Here is an 18,430-nt window from a genome sequence, read left to right as displayed (position 1 = left end):
ATGATGTATTTGCAAAGGTCCGTACGTGGTCTGTGGATGTGTCCATGCATATAACTGGTCGCTTTGAAAATGTATTGCTGTTCCTGGCTTGCGATGAAATTCGCGCTGGTTTGTGGAAAGCGGTCACGTTTTTGACGGTGAGCGCTTAATTCTGACGTGCTCTAGAATCCCCATGGGCACTGAAGCCGAAGTTGTGACATTATTTGCGTGACAGATCCGCATATGAGATAGCGGTCTGACTGAGAGATGCATTTACGGAGTCAACAGTAGAGTAACCAAGGTGTTCCAGCTGTGTCCCCGAGAGATGGAAGTACGTCAGGACGGTGTTCATTCATTCCCACAGATAAGGACCTCGGTGATTTTGCTATCAATGAGCATGAAAGCCAAGGCGCCGCGCTCGCCAGATGTTCTTTCACTCTTCGCGCTCTCTTATGTGCCGCGTTGTTGCCGCTAAATTTTTCGTTGCAATTAGCAGTAGAAAAAATTCTTCGAGTCGAATGCTAATTATGCTCTCAGTAGCGAATATGAAGCTACCTTTGGCGAAAAGGACAGCAAATAATTCAGAGGCACTTTGACTGTCTAAAGCATAGTGTCGAACCGGAACCGAACCTGAACCCGAAACAGGAACAGAACCCGAATTTTCACCCGAAACCGTAGCTGAACCGAACCCAAAGCCTTGCCATTACCGGTGTACCCACCACGTGATCGTATCTCCATGAAGGTGGGCCCAGACGTGCGGACCGAATCGCGGATGGTACGCGCGCGTCAGCGCGGTTATCGTGACACGTGCATCCGGGAGTCGGTCTGAACGTCGGGCATTCACACGAACGCAGCGGACAATCCGCGCATACTCTCGCCCACAGCGGGCTTGCGCTGTTAGCGTGGCTTCGAAAACTCAGCTGCCGAGAGTTTAAACATGAACGCCGAACGAAAACGTCGTCTCGCCGCACTGGTTGTCGCCATTAAAGCGTCTGAGGGCGAGAAGGAAGCTTTCGCGTCTAAAACGGTTATGTTGGACAAAGTCAAGGTTGGAAAAACAGTGTTTGGCCATGCAGGACCTGCTGTACGAGGACCTACTTGAATGCGACCCGGAGAGTACAAACGCTTGCTGCGGCTTAGTCCAGAGCAGTTTTACCAGATACTGGCTCACAGAGCTCCTTCTCTCCATATTCACTCAAATAAGCAGAAACAACAAAGCTAAGCGGGTATTTACGCACACGCTCAAATACACAGTACGATCGACGCAGTGAGAGAAATGCGAAAAGGAGGACACACAATGCTGCACTCGAGCTGCAAATGCGGCGAAAAGCGCACCAAAACGAAAGGCGCCAGCACGGAGCAAAGCCGACTTCATTCAGGATAGCTAGCCAGACGAGCGCACCTAGAAGCAAAAACAATCCCGGTCCGCCGACAAGCCCTCGGACTGAAAAAGGCGCTGGCCTTTTTCATTCGGTCCGCGGTCCGCGCCCAGAAAAGTGCACGCCGCCGGCTCAAGGTCGCTCAGAGCAGGGACGTTCACGTTACGTGGCACGCGGACAGCGCTGACGCGCCCGGACCATCCGCGATCCGGTCCGCTCGTGTGCGGATGCTGCGGATGCAGAGGGAGTTGGAACTGGTCCAGAACGTCAGGGCGATGCAGGAGCAATACGTCTACGCCGATCCCGGAGCTTCGAATGCGGAGCGAGTGGAAAGGATTGTCCGACAGAGCCACCCCACGTTTGCTCTCTATTTGCGGAAGAAGTCACTGCGGCGACTTGAACGAGCTAGCTGTGGCAGCGCGTCGGGTAGAAGCCGAAATCTCGGCAGCCTGCGCCGCCGCTCTACGCGCTCTATCACACCAAAAGAGTCCTAGATTTTTCGTGCAGGACTAACGCATTTAAAAATTCCTTTCCTTGCGCACTATTTGCGATTGGAATTGTTATCCGCCGATACGGTCAACTGTACAACGGTTTCGTGATTCCTCTGCGCCCTTGTGCCTCCCCCCATCAAAATGCATTCATGTGGTAAACAGTATCTTGTGTCTTTGTTCTGATTTATCATTCAACGTCCTGTATCTAATTGTTTGCTGTTTCTGAATTTGTTGATTTGTATTGTCCACTCCTGCCTAAGTCCTGTATCTTAGGCCTGTAAAATAAGTAAAAAAATTTTTACCAGCACTTCTGACAGATACTCTCGGCTTGTATGCTGACACGCGAGTTTACGGCTACTTTTTCGGTTTGTCAAGCAAGAGAAGCGGTATTTTCCGTAAAATAATATTTATATTGCATTTGAACGACATTTCCGAGATAACTCATTAGCAGTGTTTATACTCGGTAAGATTTTTGAATGCCTTGGTAGCGTTACCGTCATCGTGGCTTTTGTGAAATTAAGTGATTTAACTAAGTGATCTAACAGTCCTTGAATTTACGGTGCCTCGCCATAATTGAAATGTGCTGTAAATGCGAAGCAAAAAAAAAAGACATGCGTGTAGCCTTTGGCAAATTTACAAATATGTGTAATTCTTTAGGTGCTTGGCTCAAATAGTACTTTGCATCTTTCTTTACAGAAGTCTTTTTGCAGCAATGCTGTCAGCTGCTTACTGCTGCATTTCACACCATCCGGTCATGTGGTGATATTGGTGTTTTTTGAGACTGAGATCTTCTAGAAGGGATTGTATATATTTGAGGTGTTTGGCAAGTGGTGGCCCCAAAATTAATGCGTACAGTTAATAAATCTCACAGAAAGGTCCAGGGATCTAGAAGCAGCTGCAGTTAGTGAAAAAAAAATGGTTCTAGGAAAAAGCTAAAATACTAATTGACCAAGATGATTGGCCTACAATCAAAGAAACTGCTTGGATTTAACGTGGTGTTAGAGTGAAGGCCTTATGATGGTCAAGGCATTTCCAATTGTTGCCCATGCTTGGCCTTCCTTAGAATGGCCAATGGTTGGCCTGTCACCACATCTAAACACAAACTTTGATTGGTGTCCAGCATATCGCCAATTATGGAAGCGTTGGCCACTGATGATTTGCCCTGCTGAAAAAAGTTGTACGATGCAACAAACTCATAGAGTTCGTCACACAAATATCATAGAATTATCATACAAATCATAGAAAATTATCATACAAATGTCATACATTTCTGTAAAGTCGTGCAATCATCAAAAAGATGTCACAGAATATTATACGAATTGTGTAATATTTTATGAGGAAGCCTCTATGAGGTTATTGCATCATAGATTTTTTTCAGCAGGGTGAAACCGCAGTTTCCAGCGCGGTGCACACAGCTACCGTTGCAACATTCCGAGCTGCTTTTCTTCTCTTTTGTCGATTTTCTGACGGGGATCCTGTCTGAGGCAAAGTGTTCGAAGGACTGAAGGGGCAATAAATGAAACGTGCTTTGTCTTGCTGCAACCTATACTTTCATTTCAGTGTCAGAGTTAGGTTTGGGGTTTGGAATAACGGAATAAAGTTTTTTCTTTACAAATTAGGACTATTTCAAATGTTTATAGTTTCCCTCTTTGCGCGCAATCTGGCGGTCCATTCTTTTTGGTATGCAAGCCCTCGAGCAGCTGCTCGAAGACCCTATGAACCCAGCAACGGAAGAAGCAACAGTGCCTGCATTCGTGTAATAGTGTTTCCCTCTTGGCATGTGCACAAATAAATAGAAGTATGCGCTGCATATTGTCGTTGTCTTGATTAGTATAACAAAGCATTTCCCGCTGCCCAAGGCTGCAGGGCAGTAATACGTCAATTGTAAGTATTCAAGTTGCACTATTTTCCCTATTCAGACAGTACAGCTGTAACGGAGGGTGCTTTGTTAAGCACGCATAGCTCGTAGTGACGCTTTGTACTTTCAGTTACTCTTTGTAGCAGGCAACGTCTTTTTCTGCGAGAATGTCTCCGAACCTAGCACCACACTGACACCTGATGATGAAATAAAACTCATTGGTTAATAGACTGCAAACAACAGAAATTGAAAAATGAGAAAAGAACTTCCTACTGCTGGCTGGAGACTGAGAAAGAAACTTCAGTAGCGTTTGTAATTTACTAAGACGACCATGTTCAGGAAATTAATAGAAAATGCCATTCATAGAATTCCTCATCAACGCATGTTGCGCTTACCAATAACAGAGCTCCTGTTGCGCATAAAACGTAGCATATTTTGCATTACGTCCGTGGACATCAGCTGGCTAGTTTCTGACTCCGTGCACTAGTATACGTTGTTTGTGCTTTCTACGTGACGTAGGGTGCCTATTTATATTCCTTTTCGTCGCGATTTAAACATCCACGGTTGTTCTCTGTGCGAACGGAGCGACCAACGAATGCCATGACGCCAATGCCGGAACTTGCTTTCAATTTCCCAATACAAGTTTTAGCGCTCGGTAAGTCCTTTTAATGCGTTATGCTCGCTTCAGCAGTTTTGGTCCAGCATGTCTACGTTGACGCACCTGTGGGGCATCTAGGGTTTTTTTTTTTCCAGAAACCCATAGCGCCAAAGGCATTATAGTTGGGCTACAGGAAACAAACAAAAAAAAGAGTGCAGCTTCACAAGAGTGACAAGAAAGCATTATTTCATGTAACCCACAACACATCTTGAACGCACCTCTGCCATACAAGTTTCTATGCTTTCTGTAACATTGAAAGCCATCTGACTATACTTAATCAGCAACTTCACTACCTAACCATTATCCCGTGACCAGATTAACTGACGGCCTAACCATATCAACGAATACACCAATTTCATAAACCTTTTTTTTAATGCATCGGAAATTAATTTTGAGAAAAGAAATCACCGCTTCATTATGCTGACTTTCACATGACCGGTGCGACCTGGCTTTTATTACCGTGGTACACGTATTTCTTGCCGTTTATGAAGCATCGTGCGTGAGATTGACTTCTTCGACACTGATTTTCGCGAAACTTCCTACACTTTATTTTTCCTTGCGTACCCCTTCCCAAAAATCCTCTTAAATGCTAACTTTGCTTTCTTTTTGTTAATTAGCAATCCTTAAAATCTGCTTTTCAGCGTAGGAAGCGAAAATATTAATCGAAGGACGATCTCTGCAAGATCTGGACTTGTCCAACCTACGAGCACTTTCATTTTTACCGATTCAACACACTTTTGATTTACACGTATAACTGCGACAGATATAACGAACGCTCGGCTATTAAGGCGAAAGCCTTTAATGCCCCATACTGTTGTTAGCAGACGCGTCGGCAGCCGTGTCGACAGACGCGTCGGCAGGAATGTCGACAGACGCGTCGGCAGATTCGTCCGCCTTTCGGCGTCACTGCTTAATAGGCTCAAGGTTCCAGCATTAATAAAGGCGCATCTAGTGAATGCATAGGCTTTATAAATAAAATAAAAGGAGTAAAGTCAAGAAAAGGAAAATAAAAACTAAAAATAAGATGTGAAAATAAAAATAAAAACAATAAAATTAAGAATAGGAGCAAAAAATAAATAAAAAACAAGATATGAAAAATAAAAAGTAAATAAAAACAAACAGTGGCCAGGAAACGCTTTCGCCTTGCAGCACTTTAGTGAGCCAAAGGGCCCCCTGATTTTTTCTGCATAATGCACTGAGCTAGAAGTGTTTGCCTAGTGCATCTGCTTGGTGCCGAAATGTACCGCCAGCAGTGATAACAAGAGGTAATGTACGTGCACTATGCCCTCGAAGTGCTTTTAGTGTACAGTACACTTTATGCGTATCTGCGTAAGAATTTACACAGCAGAGAAACGACTGCTAACTTTCCCGCTTGGATACATCGAGTACGCTTGCATTTGCTTTAGCTCGCTTAAAGTTCAAGTTGCCAACCGTAGAATTATAGCGAAACTTTTACAACGAATTATTTTCGTTCTCACGAGCTCTTCTGCAGTGTGCATCCTGCCCTGCTCTACGTTTGCTTTGTATTTCAACTGGTGTCTTTGAGATGGATTTCTGTGCAGCGCCTATAATACGCAGTGCGACCAAGAATTGAAATTCATCTATACCTAGTTATGAAATTGATGAAGATGACAATGGAGCATCTTTCGATCAGCAATCCGTTCTTTAAACATACTAGGATTATTTACCTTCGGGTTTATATTTTATGCGCATTTTAGAGATATGGGAAAGAGGTCACTTCTATAGAGATTATCTACAACAGCCCTCACAGTAGCTGCCAATAGCAAGGTCTATCGCAGCGCGTTAGCTGTGTGCTGCATTAAAGCATGTTGGTTCTCTTCTATAGAATATGCATGACCCAGATAACAATATGAATTTTTCGACTAGCGCAACTCGAGAATCGGTTCTAATACCTCCCCACAGTGGGTGGTGTGCGTGAATATCGCCGACCAACAGGAACGGCTCCGGAAGCTGGTAAATGAGTTTTTCAAGTTAGTCAATGGAAAGTTGATGATGTGGTGGTATGTATAGGCAACATACGGTTATTACTCTACTACATGTTAGTGCTCGTATTGCCACTGCCTCTAAATCTGAGAGGCAATTGAATTCTGAAAAACAACAGCAACGACACCTGATGAGGAGGTACTTCCTTGCCAGTCCTTCCGGTACACTACATATTTTTCCAGAAAGTTTCGTTGAGTTTACCGTAGGCAAACTATGTTTGGTTGATACTCCGCGAGTATTTCGATGCCAACCAGCTTCTTTGTAGCCCTCGGCAGTTCCAGTGCATAATGCTTTCGACAGCCATAGTTGTAAGCGAGGACGCGAAAACTAGCCGCAGTTATTCACATATAGCCGCATTTATTATCCTGCTAAATTGACAGATGTCTTCGGTTTGAGACGGTCTTGGAAAATCCGCCTCTATTTGGGGGACTCCTTCAGCGTCTCCGACGCTGAGAAGCCTGGTATTACCTCCACTGGAGACGCGGAAGCAGATGTGGATTCGTCAAGAGGGAGAGACTCTCTCTCGCGTGCCTGTATTTTCTCAGAGCTCTGTGAAAAGTTGACCTCTGGGACAGGGAATGTTGGCGATGGTGTACTGCGTGCCCAGACGGCGCCCGCCTCTGCACGCTGCGTCAGCGTAGGATCTTCCGGAGAGAAGCTAGAGCTTCGTCCGGGCTTCAGAAAACGTTTTTTCTGTAACCTTTATCTGGATTACTTTTTTTTCTCTTTCTGGAACGCCTGACGTGTTCGTGAATGCGCAGCGTGTGTCCTGTGACAGTTGGGACATTCTGCTTGACCGGCACTGCAGTTATCAGTCAGGCGCTCATGGGCACCGCTCTTCGCATTGATGAGATTTCCACGGCATGTTTTGGATCCGTGTCCGTACTCATCGTAGTTGAAAAATCTTCTCGGGTTTGGGATATAGGGACAGTGGATGATTCCGATTTCACAGTATCTGGTAGACGGCACCGTTCAAATGTTAAGGCGATATCGGACGCCTCTTCCTCGCTTCGCCTCATAGTGATGCGGCGAAGGGCAATCGCACCTTGATCTCGGAAGCATTTCAGGAGATCAGACCCTGTTTCGCGGGTCAGATGACATTCTGATATACCACCTTGTACAGTGTTTAGATTCCGTTTGAGGGGTGACTGTCACCAGAAGGTGAGCAAACTGCTTTTGCTTGAGAGGATGTCAGAGTGATCTTCCTGCGAAACTTCAACCAGAAGGTCATCGGATGAAAGTGTTTTTGCTTTGTAATTTTTTCCTATCATTCTTTCAAGGGTTCTAGCAATAACAAAGACAGACACTGCAGGAACTTTGTCGTTATCTACTAGGGAGTGAGAATAACCGCATTTACAATGATTGCACCGGTATTGATAAAAACACTTATCTAAAGCAGCCGTATTACATTTCGGAGAGACTAGACAACACGAAAAAGATGAAGAGTTATCAATGCCGCATTAATGTATTTAAGTATTCGTTTTTCCTACCACAATTCTGGACTGGAATAAGCTTCCGATTGATGTGGTTTGTGCACCTGGTTTCCAAACTGCTGTTGAAATGATAACCTGGTGTATTTCTTCCAGGTCTCGTGCGTTTACCAGCGCTTTGCCGATGTGTTACCATTCATACTACTTGTGAACTCCTTTAGTCTTCTCTTAGTATGCTGTGTTATCCTTGCTGACATGTTTCCCAATATCTTCTGTGCATGTGTTATTGTATGTAGTAATATCCCCCCATAATGCCTCATGGGCGCTGTAGGTACTTGCAATAAATAATTAAAAAATATCAAGAAACGAGGAAAGTAGTCACAGTGCGCTCGATTTCTAGTGGAGCCTTCTACGGTGCAGTTCCTTTTCAGGAATTCATCAGGCTTTTTGGAGGAAGAGGTACTCATGCGATATAGGTATGCTGACGGTTCCTGAAAGGTCGCCTGTGTTGCCCATTCTTATTTACAGAAAGGTCCCGGAGCCCCTGACTCGTAAACAGACGGGGAGCCCGTCGGCGGGAACTTGACCATGGCTCCGACCGCCGCCGTTCATGGTTTCTAACATTCACCTTAAAAACTATCGCCACGGTGCGGATGACAGCTTCCGTATAAGGGGGCTAAGGGTCCGTGGTGGCACCAAGCACCATCACCTTGAGACTCAAGGTGCCGTTGCGGTGATGGGAGCGAGATGCTAAAGCCCCGTGCACGTTAAAGAACAACAAACAAACAAAATAATGTATGAATGAGGCAAGATGAACAACTAGATGGGAACTTTCACTCGTAAAAGCGATTGGAAGCGGCAGCATAAAATACCGAGGAAGTAATTTGTGAGGGTAATGAAACAGAACGAAGTTACTCAAATTTAACTTGATTATGACCAAATGTTTCGGAGAATCCCCCAAGGTGGAGTAGATTTGTAATAAGGGAGTAATTACTCATTGAGGTCCAAGCTTGCCGTCCTGGTTAGCTCAAATGGTAGAGCGACTGCTCCGGTGTAGCGGTGGTCCCCGGACCAGGACGAATTTTTCTTTAACTACGAAGTTTCTGAGAAAGCTGTATAGCTTTCCTTTGTAGCCGTACGGCTGCGCTCGGGTGGACGTCAATGAGTAATTACTCCCTTATTAACTTGATTATGTTAGCTTATGTCGATTATATAAGCTGGATGATTGTCCTCTGCCGTTGGCGCATCTTCCTGACTGCCTTCAGGCTCGCCTAGCTTATTTCTGTCTCAAAACCTGCTTTGTACGAACTATTCAAAGCTATCCTCAACTTCCGATTGGGAAGATATAGATTTGGGCACCTCTGTTTTTTTTCCACATCCATGCCGGTATTCCGAATTGGGTCTAAAAACTACAACGAGAAAACCAAAGGAATGTTCAACACTCTAGCAAGGGAACAGCGGTTTGAAATTGGTGGCGAGGTGCTGGAAGTAGTAAGGGAATACGTCTACTTAGGGCAGGTAGTAACCGCAGATCGGGATCGTGAGAGGGAAATAACTAGAAGAATAAGAATGGGACAGAGCGCATATGGCAGGTTCCGTGTGGTCATGAATGGCAGTTTACAAATATCCCTCAAAAGAAAAGTATACAACACTTGTATCTTACCGGCACTCACCTACGGGGCAGAAACGCGGAGGCTAGCGAAAAGGGTTCAGTTCAAGTTAATGACAACGCAGTGAGCTACGGAAAGAATAATTGTAGTGTAACGTTAAGAGGCCGGAAGTGGGCAGAGAGGGTGAGGGGATAAATGCGGGTTAATAACAACCTAGTCGAAATCGAGAGGAAGAAATGGGCTTGGGCAGGGCATGTTACGCAAATGGAAGATAATCGCTGGTCCTTAAAGGTAACGGAGCGGATTCTAAGAGACGGCAAGCGTAGCAGTGGACGCAGTAAGTTAGGTGGGCGGATCAGATCAATAAGTTAGCGGGGATACTGTGGCCGCAGCTGGCAAAGGACAGGGTTAACTGTAGAGACATAGCAGAGGCATTTGTCCTGAAGTGGGCGTAGTCAGGCTGATGATGATGATGATGCCGGTAGCACGACTGAACGATATTCTTTCTCGTGACGTCTCACTTATCTAACTCGGCCACTCTGAAGACCCAGTGCTTTCTCCTCTGCCTACACTGCCCCGGAGATCATAGAGCCAACGATCCATAAAAACCATAAGCAGACTGAATGAATCTATATACAACGCATCAAAATGCGCAACCAGCACCAGACTCCACTTTATTGCAGCACACCCAGCAACGCAACGCCACCCGATTACCATCTAGAATAGCCATCGCAAACAGCGAAGACGCCGCCGTCTCAGAAGCACAGGACAAGCAGCCTAACGCACCACTGTCATAGCCAATGGCATCGGCAAATGCTGCTGACATCCTGCAACGATGTGCCTCGAGCAAAGGCCCTGTGCGCAGCCTAGCATCTAGAAAAACTGACACAGCTACGCCGACTGGTAAGCCAAGCACTCCTTCTTCCATGTTACAACCACACACTACTACTACCATTTACGCAGCTCCACAATATCAACAACATATCCAACACATACCGTCAATGCTAGAATCTGATATGAACAAAACAGAGATCCCGTTAACGTGCTTTGAAAAGACTGAACAGACTTCACCGCCTGACTGACACTGCAAAGAAACTTGACTCAGCCAACGAACGCGACGAAACACGCCAGAGCATGCTTGAACGCCTTCTCCCAAATGAAAACTTTAGCTGCGAAAACATGGCGTACATTTCTCAGTCGCAAAAGAGGCAAGGAGAACACCTAGGAAACACGAAACATTTTCCGCACAAGCTCATACCGCTATAATGCTGGCACGCAGGACGTATTTCTCATACTACAAAGCACGCTTCTGCAGCCAAAGACAGCACAGACACAGGCACTTTTCGCAGCAGACATAAAAAAGACCCTCGATAATGTTACACATGATCTCATACTCAAGTCCGTTCAAGACACACGATGCGGCCCCAACATGTACAATTACATACGCAGTTTTCTCAAAGGTAGGGTAGCCCTTTTCAAGGCAGCGCCGTCTCTCTCTCCTCCCCAGTCAACATTAGCCGTGGACCACCTCAAGGATCCATTATATCTCCAACCCTCATTAATATATGCCTGAGAGCTCTATCCACGATCTGAAACCGTCATCCCACATTCTACGCCGTTACCTTGTGGAACGAATCCGGATGTCCAGGGGACGTTGAAAGGACCCTCCAGGAAAGCATACACACCATAGTGGATCACTTCCACGTAACCGGATTCAAACCGTCAGCAGAATAGTCGGAATTCCTCCTGGTGAATCGAATGCAATACCAAAACAAAACCACCGCCCTGTTACAACTCACCCTACTCGGCAGACAGGTACCAAAGGTGACAGCGTGTAGAATACTCGGACTCCTAATACACGATTACGACAATACAAACTGCAACCTTGTACAATTTCAAAAAAGTTTTCCTATTCGTACCGCACAGTGCGTGAGCCACATGACTGAAGGAGCACGAAACATTAACAACAACGGTTTATGGGGTTTGAGGTCCCAAAGCGACTAAGGCTATGAGAGACGCCGTAGTGGAGGGCTCCGGAAATTTCGACCACCTGGGGTCACGGAAAACAAACCATACGGTGCGGTTGATGCAGCGCCCAAACGCACTTCTTCGAACTACTTCTTATGAAACGATACTCGAGCAATGAACTTCACAGGATGAGAACGCAAGACAGTTGAAGCCAGGGCTACTGCGCTGCGAACGGAAATTCAGTGACCGCGAGTGGCATCATGCCTATGCAGCTCCAGGCTAATGACTGGTTATCAGGAAGTGAAAGCCGCGGTCATTGTCTCACGCCTCGATGGACACCTCAACCACGCCGTAGGGGAAGGTGGGAGTGAAAAAAGTAAATTAGCTGTGGTTTAACTACTGCTCAACCTAGTTAGAGAGTGAAAGCTCTAGTGTATCGAGTAACTAGAAGCGGCTTGGCGTCAGTAACGCTGAGAACGTTCCGGACAACTACCAGCACGGGAGCTCGTCGAAGAGGCTGCGTCTTCGTTCCCGTCCACGTCAGCGCCGTCTGCGGCGAGATCAGTCCCGGTAGGCACCTTTTCAACGCGCAGAGTGACGTTATGCTAGGTCACGTGACTTGCACTCTGTTATAGGGTACATGACGTCATCCATTCACCCATTGTTATTCTTACATTTTGCTAAATTTTTCAAAGTCAAGCAGAAGGTCACATCGTGTTTAGCACTTGTAGTTATCCACTGCTATAGAAACATATCAACTCATTAAATGTTGCAATTAAATTGTATAATTAATGTTAATTAGGCAAAACTTCATCTTTACAATGATGCATTACATGTGGACATTGTTTACTCCAATGTATTGTCATTACTATACTATGACGTCATCATGGTCAACCACAGTAACTAGTACACGCCTAGATGCAATAAGACTAGCGATCCTGCGGCGCTACTCCGCGGCCAAACGCGGAGCTCGGCGCTGCGACCACCTGTTTCCAGACGCATATCCGTTGTTTAGGCAGAGAGAGAAACAACTTTATTGCCATAAATTGGAGGGATTTAGGGCAGGTGGGCTTGGTGTGGCCCCCAGGTGGGGGCGACTTCCTGGGCCCATGAAATGAGTGCCAGTTGGATGCTCTTGTCTAGCCTTTTGAGGAGTTGGTTCCATCCTTCTTCGGAGGGAGCTGGCAGTAAGGTTCGAGGGGGCGGATTTCCCGCGCAACCCCAGAGGATGTGTGCCTGGGTGGCGATTTCTCCCTGGTAACAATTTTGGCAGACGGGGTCATATTCCCCGTCTGTGATGAGTGAAAGTCTAGAATGGCTAAGGATGGAGTGCGTCTGCAACCTGCGGAGCAAGCTGGCTTGCGCACGCCGTTGCTAACCGCCTGCTACTCCTCTCAGGCTCCGGCGCCGTTAAGCTTTTGTTATAAAAGACTGCCGAGATCTCACACACCTTATCCGACGGATCCTTAGCAAAAAAGTGTACGACGCCATAGCGTAGTGTGTTAGGCTTTCCACTCTGAGCAGTTTGACACGTTTAAACGCAGGGCAGTCTCCCATGCCTCTCAGGTGGGTGTGGGGGAAGGTGAGGATTCTGAGCACATGGCCACACCATGTCAAAGCTATCGTATATCTCCCCACAGTGCGGGCAGCGCCCATCTATGTACGGATCAAAGTGTTTGGCGATGGCAGAACAGAGAAGAGTTCCTGTCTGCACTGCAGGTGCCGTGGAGTTCGCTCCTCCGCTTTGCTCAGCCCCTTGGCAGGTGTTGGGTAGAGACGGTGGCTGTCGCAGTAATGAATTAAGATTTCGCGGGACCGCAGAAGCGCTTTATGAGCTACTCAGCCAGGAGAGCTAGAATGAGGAGCCCGGTGTGTGATCGCTCGGGCGGCCGCATCAGCGGCCTCAATGCCTCGTAGACCCTGGTGGCCAGGAGCCCAGATTACATTTGAACGAGTTGGATCGGCGAGAGCCCGTCTTACAATTTGGGAGGCAAGAGGTGATATTTCCACTGCAAGATAGCGTTCACAGGCCCGGCGAATGTCTGTGCTAACCGTTCTCGATTTTGGATCGGTGGCAGCGAGAGCTATTGCTATTTCCTCCGCTCGCGTTGAATTCGGGGCCCTAAACGATAGGCCATCGACATTCACTCCCCGGGGGACTACGACAGCCGTGCAGAATCCCGCGGCCGACGGCCCTGTGATGTCTGCGTAGTAGACGCCCTGTTTAGATCCATATTGCCTCTCAAGCGTGCGAACCCGGGCTTGTAGTCTGCCTTTATGTGAAGTCATGTCCATGTTAAGCGGGAGCGGAGCGACACAGAGCATATGGCGCCACAGCATCGGCCTCTTTTGATGACGTCGACAATGCTGTCTCATGCCCGTTAGTGCCAACTTCAATGTACACACTGTCGAGGCACAAGTGGATACTGTCCTCATTAGGGTCCACGGTAACGTGAAAGTTATCACCCTTAACATTAACCGCTAAGTCGGAATCGCGTAAAGGCCACGGCCACGAGATGCGAGGTGATGAACGCGTCCCTGTTAGCGAGGTAATGGACGTTAAATTTTTCCTTTCCGTTCTTTTGAAAAACAAAAAAGTGTATAAACGTAGACGAGCCATGTGAATAAGCCCGGAATGCAAAAATGAGAAGGTAATGAAATAGCGCTCCGATGATCTGTGCTGCAGCGGCTACGTGGATGTTCACGGCCGCTAGAAATCATTACAGCGCCGGGCAGCATCGCCATGGCCACTGTGTTCACTCGCGCAAAGCGCCGTAGCGCGGCGGCCGCAAGACATGGACGCAGCGGGCAAAGCGAACGCCGCACTAGGTGTTCACCAGTGTTGTAGGCGTTACCGAAAAAAAGTAACTAAATACGTTACTCGTTACACTAACAAAAAAAGAACGCGTTACGGCCCTACGTTACCTACAAAAAAAGGTAACGCATTTCCGTTACCGTTACCGAAAAAAAGTATCGCACGTTACTTTGCCGTTACTCCATGGCCATAAATTTTAATCAGTGGTTCCTCGCTGTAAGAACTCAAGATAACAATTTTATAAAGCTCATACTTCATATAATTCCAACTTCACAAAGAAAACATAGCTGAACTGAACAAATTTACAGTAATTCTGGTGTGCTTCTGCTTACGAAATTACGTGGAAATTGTGTAGCAATAACGAAATGCTTTAATGTCATAGTTCAGAAAAATATATTTGCGCACATAAACAATTTTTTTTTACTTGAACCTGCATAATTATTGCAAAAATTCTGAGTGTTTGCGTCAAGGTGTTCAAGGTCAGCTTCGCTCGCAAAACTTAGCCGCAGTTGCAGATAGAAACAACTGGTTGACTGCAATCCCTTTTTCTGTGCTGTATCATTGTACTTTTTCTATGGCTCTCTTGGGGCCAACTTGAAGTGAACTGGCGACATTCATGAGTTTGCTCACATGAGGGAACTGCTTCCACCAAGAATGCGAGAGTGTCGCCTGGGAACGATACATTTTGGTTGAAAAACAAGCTTACGCAGAAACTCACTTAAAGATTTCTCCAAATGGTTCATTGGTGGCTTGGCATGCGACCACTCTTTAGAGAGTTGTGTGTGTGGGTGGTTTGGGGGTGAATACAAGTGGGTGACTGCGTGTTCGTGCTTTCTTTTTTAGTTGAGTGCGTCGTCAAGGGCAGGTGTTTTCTGGCATGCATGCGAGCCGCAACAAGGGTCGTCGAGAGCACCGGTAGATTTTGTTTATTTGCACCATCATTTTCGGCGTTTTTTTTTTTTTGAAAAAGAGGCGGAGGGGAACAATTGAAATAAAAAGTAACTAGCAACGTGACACGTCACGTTACCGAAAAATGTTAACGTAAGTACGTTGCCCGTTACAGGTCCGAAATGGTAACGAGTACGTTACTAAGTTACCGAAAAAAAGTAACGCGTTACCGGTAACGCCGTTACTTGTAACGCGTTACCGACAACACTGGTGTTCACTGGTTACCGATGACCACCCGAGGGCGAGCGGCATCGATTTCTCGCCCTCTATCCTCGGCGCAAGCGAGCGGCAGTATCCTCCGGAGCTGCTTGTGGCCCATTCAGAGCGGCCTGAAGCATCCTTAAGTCCGTTCACTTGGACTGCATACGACCCGCATACCTTACGGCACGGTTCGGGTGTCCACCGAGATGTGAGAAAAGCACTGCGCCATTTCCTTTCCCGAAAAGCGAACCAACCAAGCGCATGCCACTGCATGGTCGCGACGCCGAATGCACGCGCCGAACACAATGTTGTACACAGTCCGAAGATGATTGCTCGAGGCCTAATCTAAAGTACTCTAACGCGGTTCAATATCGCAGGAAGACTGACCAATACGCGGGAGCTTAGCTAGACGCTGGACCATCACCCCACGGTCCGCACTATCCTGCAGCGCCATTTTTACTGAAGAGCTTAAGTGAACATGAAAGCAGAAAAAATTTGGTGCAGTTTGGCCTAATCGACAGCGAACCCTCATGTTTCGTTATACTGTACAGCCGACGCCGATGAATATCCAGCAGGAAAGGTGCGCTTCTAAGCCGAGTAGTGGACCCCCTGGCATTCCAGGAAAACCAGAAATTCGGGTAGACGAAGGCGAGATTCCTCCTTGCCCAAGAAAAATTTGGATTGCACGAGCGATCCATACTGCGTGGCAAGGAAGCAAACCCGTTGGGGTGTGCATTTTTGACAAAGGCTCTACACCTTCGCGAACAGTCCCGAAAAAAGCGTAATCACCTGCGAAGAACTGCGATACCTTGCCAGCCTCCTGGTTTCTTCTGGCGGGTGCATGAAAGGCGTGGCAGAATGACAACGCAAAGGCCGCACGTTGGCAGCGATGAATAGGAATGCCGAGGGTGAAGATAAACGCCACTAAGCTTCTCTGTAATCTTATGATTCCCAACAGCGTTGGCAGTCCATCGCATCTGCGATAACATGCATGAATGCAGTTCTGCTTCTTGAGGCGACCGAACTCAAAAGGAATAAAAAAAAATTACGAGTCCAAAAATCTTTTCTAACGCGACGATTCAATGCCACCTTGCGCGACATAGGATACGGTCGTGTGTGCAACCGCCAAACTCTTGGAAATTTCACGACAAGGACTTCACTGGGACAACGTCGCGAAGGCTCTCTGCGTGCGCATACTAATTATTGGATGATAATTGCGATGCGTGCTCAGTGGCGTGCACTTAGAATGAAACATCAGATTTAGGCAGGTAGTCAGCAGTAACATCAGTACGCTCAAGTCTCGGCGAAACAAAGACCCTGCTTCTCAACATATGCGCGCTATTGCGAGCGATATGCAAGAGTGGTTTGGTTTGGTTTATGGGGTTTAACGTCCCAAAGCGACTAAGGCTATGAGAGACGCCGTAGTGGAGGGCTCCGGAAATTTCGACCACCTGGGGTTCTTTAACGTGCACTGACATCGCACAGTACACGGGCCTCTAGAATTTCTCCTCCAAAGAAATTCCAGCCGCCGCGGCCGGGATCGAACCCGCGTCTTTTGGGTCAGCAGCCGAGCACCATAGCCACTGAGCCACCGCGGCGGCGATATGCAAGAGTGAGTAACAGAACGCATGCAGATGCGACTCAAGCGAGCGCCGGTGGTTGAACTTAAAATTGAAGGCTTCTTCGATGTGGATGAAAATGGATTTCGAAAACACAATCTTTTCTCCCTCAGTACCGGATAACAAAATGACTTCTTCACACAGTTAAAGCCTGTTTCACATGCATGCAAGCGAAAACGCTCGCGATTTCTGTCCCCGAAGCAGAAAAACGTGTTTCGAGCGGCCGCGACAGCTACAGGGGCCAATGTGACGATGTTCCGAGAAGTACGAAAGTTTTCGCGGCGTCGCGCCGCTCATTCGCTTGAAACATCCTTAACCATCCCGGTGTTAACACCGGCAAGAACAACAGTGCTTCTAAATTGAAAACCTGGAGTACTCGCTGAGTGAAGAACTACGGCGCTTACTTCCATCCGTGCTTTCTAGAAGAGGCGAGCCGTGATCGCGTCAAGGCCTGAGTGTCACTTCTACATCGGCCACAGCCACGCGACCACCCTCAGCGGCATATGACTGTATCTGTCACTTTCTTTCACCAGTGCTTCTGCGATTTGGGCAACAAATCTCACGGAGTAAATATAGGTCGTTACGGGTTCTTCGCGTGAGCACTAAAAGCATTTTCTACGCTAATAAAATTCTCGATTGTTGCAAGACTCGCGTATTCAGCAATGCCAATTACAGAACTGACCAGATGCCATCGCACTTACCGCTCTTGCTGCTGAGGTTGAAGCTTTGGGGAAGGCTTAGTTCACGCAAACCGATCGTGTTCACACATTGAAGATATCACGCCAACAACACCGCACTTCGAAGACAAGCCGGCACTGGCACGTTGGCAAGAGTTCTTTCTTCCGCCGCAGAACAGAATATCCACCGTGAATGGCGACGGTCAGGCGAACAGCTCACACGAACACGACGTTGTCAGGCGCCGGTGGTAGCTGGAGCTTCAGAATTTTTCAAGCCATAACTTGACAGAAATGACAAACAGGGGCTGGGGTCACATTACGACGAGATGCATAAAGGGCGCATTAGTCCAATAATTAATGCCAGTTTCGAACTACGTCACAAGTAATTAACGAAATGACATCCGTACACCGCTGTAACGGCGAACCGCCGCCTTGTCTCGGCCAGGTAGGCTTAGGCCTAGTTTCGCTAATTCTCGTCCGCCGGGCGGGAACAAGCGGGAGGCCTGATAGCAGAGTTGATAGCGCGTGCTGCAGCTGAGGCCGCAGCGACTCTTTTGTTTTTGTGTTTTTTAGGTTTCAGACTGCACTGTTTTATCTCGGTTTGAAGCTCACGTTCAGTCGCGCTCGACTGCTTTGCTTTTTAGCAGACGGGAGCATACCAGTGCCACGTAACCTTTCCGCCGCGATTGGAAAGACGGCAACAGAGCATGCTTGGCTGTCGCCGAAACTGCCAGTCCGCTTGACTGGGGATTCCGTAGCGTTACCATACTATCACGAGAACAGTGGCAGGAAG

General features: G+C 47.2%; 1 protein-coding gene across 1 annotated transcript in view; it reads right to left on the bottom strand.

The window, feature by feature from the left end:
* Nucleotides 1-18,060, bottom strand: part of LOC149364568 (uncharacterized) — a 51,203-nt gene extending 33,143 nt beyond the window's left edge. The window contains exon 1 of the mRNA XM_089567514.1: nucleotides 17,662-18,060. The gene's annotated coding sequence lies outside the window, so the exon portion shown is untranslated. The remainder of the gene's footprint in view (nucleotides 1-17,661) is intronic.
* Between the last annotated feature and the right edge of the window lie 370 nt (nucleotides 18,061-18,430).

The sequence above is a fragment of the Amblyomma mixtum genome, chromosome 2 (genome assembly GCF_055824585.1).
Source record: "Amblyomma mixtum isolate Tamu chromosome 2, ASM5582458v1, whole genome shotgun sequence".
NCBI classification, from domain to species: domain Eukaryota; kingdom Metazoa; phylum Arthropoda; class Arachnida; order Ixodida; family Ixodidae; genus Amblyomma; species Amblyomma mixtum.
The sequence above is the reverse complement of the archived record's forward strand: the minus strand, read 5'-3'. Positions and strand labels throughout refer to the sequence as shown.